Here is a 2,485-nt window from a genome sequence, read left to right as displayed (position 1 = left end):
CGGTATCCCCGCGTGCGGGGCGCTGATAACCTCCGTGCGTGAGGAGACGGAACCATAAGGGAAAACGTAGCCAAGCCCAAATGGACGTAAATACAGCCCCCCCTCCCCAACCCCCCCTTCAGACAGCGGGTCTGGAGGAAGCGCTGAGGCCGCGCCGGGGCGGTTGGGCTCAGCGGGAGGTGCCTCTGCTTTAAGCGATATTGCGAACTCTGAGGGATGTTTTGCTGCTCGTTCCGCCTGTGGCTGCCGTGGGGCAGCGCTGAGACCACGGGCGAACCCTGCTGCCCCAGCGCCTCATTCCTCCGCAAGCGAAGAGCAAACGGCAGCACCGTTCAGCTTGGCGGAGATGAGCGCAGTTAATTACCGCTTGGCCCTTGTGATAACCCACACACCGGTCGCGGGAATATCCCCGTTACCGAGCAGCACAAGCAGCAGTTACACGCCAGATGCGGGCTCGTTGGTGTCTCCCCACCCGGAGCCCACCCGCACCGGCTGCGGGGCCGTTCTGGGGCCGCGGGCTGCGGGCTGCAGCTGCCGCACCAGCTGCTCCCACCGCGCTCACAAAGGCCGGGGCAGCTGGGGGCACGCGGCCTGCAGCCCGGGGTTTGTTTTATTCCCCCCTCCCTCATTCATGCGGTAGTTTATGCAGGGGGAGCGGGCTGCCCCCCCGCACTCCTCCCCCCCCTTCCAGTGCCAATTCTCCGAGGCTTTCAGCTCTCGTGACACTGGAAAAAGGGCAGATGCAAAGACAAATGAAAGGCAAAACTGTCACTGCAACAAATGCTGGGGGAAACGAGGGCTTTTCCTGCGTGCGGATGAATCCCACCTGGCACAGCTGCGGGCTGCCATAAGCTGCCACGTTGTGCTGAGCCCTGATAGCTGCCAACACTGCACCGCAGCTCCTCCTGGGCTGGGGGGTCAGAGGGCTCTGCAAGCTGCAGACTTGACCAAAGTTATCCCACCATGTTTATGGGCTGTCTGTGGGTCTCTGAGGTCACACACAGTCATCTCGTGGTGGTGGGAGCATGCAGGGAAGCTGGGAGGATGCAGATCTGCTCAGAGCACAGGGCTGGACTCCAACCATCACTTCCCTGACCTCAGGAAAGGTTTTATCACAGCAGTGCCCCTGGCTTGCTGCTGGGACACATTCAGCATCCCCAGACTGCTGCTTTGGATTCCCACAGAGGGACCTAACCCCTCATCCCTGTCCTGGCTTCTTTCCTGTTGGAACAATGTTTGAGGTTACGGATCTTCTCATTCACTGCTCCTAAAGGTGAACCATTTTTTGGCTGGGAGAGCCTTGTGTGGGTCAGACCAACATGCTGGGGGAGGCTATTTAGACATGGGAAGTGCTCACAAGGCTTACACATCCTTCATGTGTGCAGCTGAATGAAGATACAGGTTCTGCATGTCCCTGTGCCATTTGCATGTAGCTGTGCCAGAAGCACATTTATTGTCCTTGTCATCTACAGCTCGGTCTGGCTTCCAGCAGTTCACCATACAGACTCTGCTGAGCTGCTGCTCCAGCACAGCCACATCCACAGGGGAGATGGCACAACTGGATCCTGCTTCCCAAGAGTTAGGAACTGTTCCTTTCATTGCATTATTATACAGAGCACTACAGCAGGAGGACAGGAGCTATTGCCTCGGATGCTGAACTGAGCAAGTTTGGCTGCTTTACTTCCTTCTCTCTTCCAGTGGTATCCAATATTGAAACTCAGTATCAACCTGCAGTCCCAGGGTGAGGGCAGCAGGGGTGTGGAAGCTGCTCACCCACCAAACCAAGACAGCCCTGGCCAGCGCCTGTAAGTCAGTTTAAGTCACTGCCTGCCTCCCAGCTGAGCTGCTGAAAGCTGCTCCATCCCACCAGGCTCTCTGGCTGCCTTCAGCCCAGGGCACTGGCTTACAAGGGAAGAATAGGGCAGGATGTCTTCTGCAGAGCCATTTAGGAGCACGTTTGGGGAAAAGCCTCTTCTTCTGTGCTTCACACAGCAGTGTGTTTGGACTCTGACTTCGCCCAGCCTGAGTTCACTTTCCAGCAGGTGCACGGCGCAGCCATTGGCACTGCAAGGCCAGAGGGTGGGCAAGGCACCAGCTCAGAGCTTCACCTGGGAAGGAAACATGGCTCAGTACGAAATGAAGGGAAAAACAAACATCTGAAGATAAGGCTGAAATCAGCTCCCAGGTGTTGGTCTGGCTTCTCCCATGGCTGATGATGGAGCTGCTCAGTGCTCCCCTCCCCGAGGGGCTCCTGGAGCTCCGGTGCCAGTGGAGCTCCTTGCTCAGGGCTGCCTTTATCTCCACTGCCACAGCTCTCACCTCTATCACATATCTCCCCTGTAGCGCTCGGCTGTGAAGCAGCACCCGAATCATTTGCATGTGTACTTCTGTTCCTTACTAATGGGAGAGGCACGCTCAGGCTCATGTCCTTTTGAACAGTTGCACGCTCTCTGAGAGCACCTGCACGTGGCAGTGATGGGCTGCA

Source organism: Meleagris gallopavo, chromosome 22 (genome assembly GCF_000146605.3).
Source record: "Meleagris gallopavo isolate NT-WF06-2002-E0010 breed Aviagen turkey brand Nicholas breeding stock chromosome 22, Turkey_5.1, whole genome shotgun sequence".
Classification (NCBI taxonomy): domain Eukaryota; kingdom Metazoa; phylum Chordata; class Aves; order Galliformes; family Phasianidae; genus Meleagris; species Meleagris gallopavo.
This window is presented reverse-complemented; position numbering follows the sequence as displayed.